The sequence below is a fragment of the Aplysia californica genome, unplaced genomic scaffold (genome assembly GCF_000002075.1).
Source record: "Aplysia californica isolate F4 #8 unplaced genomic scaffold, AplCal3.0 scaffold00190, whole genome shotgun sequence".
Lineage (NCBI taxonomy): Eukaryota > Metazoa > Mollusca > Gastropoda > Aplysiida > Aplysiidae > Aplysia > Aplysia californica.
In genome coordinates, this window is record NW_004797460.1 from 1,090,008 (window position 1) to 1,090,679 (window position 672).

A 672-nucleotide genomic window follows, 5' to 3' on the forward strand; every position below is an offset into this window, starting at 1 on the left:
GCGGTTCTATGCACACAAAAAATCTGAAATTATGCAAACTGAGCCCAAAAATGGGAAATTATGCGATTCTCTTAACTTTAACAAAGAATGATAAAGCAAAAAAAAAATCAGAAATTATGCAAAAAAATGATCAAATTTGGCTAAATTATACGGGGTGCATAAAACCACGGGTACAGATTGTTGTTGTTATTATTATAATTACTGTTGTTGTTGTTGATGATGTTGTTGTTGTTGCTGTTGTTGTTCTTATTATTATTATAATTACTGTTGTTATTGTTGATGTTGTTGTTGTTATTACTATAATTGTTATTGTTATTGTTTTAGTTGTTTTGTAGTTGTTGTTGTTGTTATTGTTGTGTCTTAAATGGTAAACCAAGACCTCCTCATGTACACGAAACATAAGCTGTGGAGTCAATCTCAGAGAACTTGTTGGGATCTTGACTATCAGACATGTTGGTTCACTCCTACAATTATCGAATTTCGCAACATGGCTGCTCATAATGTGCAGACAAGAGTAAAGGGGAAACAACAGAAGATTCTCCATAGAATTTTAGTCAATTGTATGAGTAGTGTCCCCTGAACAAGAACAGCCAAATACTGCAGGCGTGCTAGAGGACAGATAGATAGATAGATAGATAGATAGATAGATAGATAGATAGATAGATAGATAGA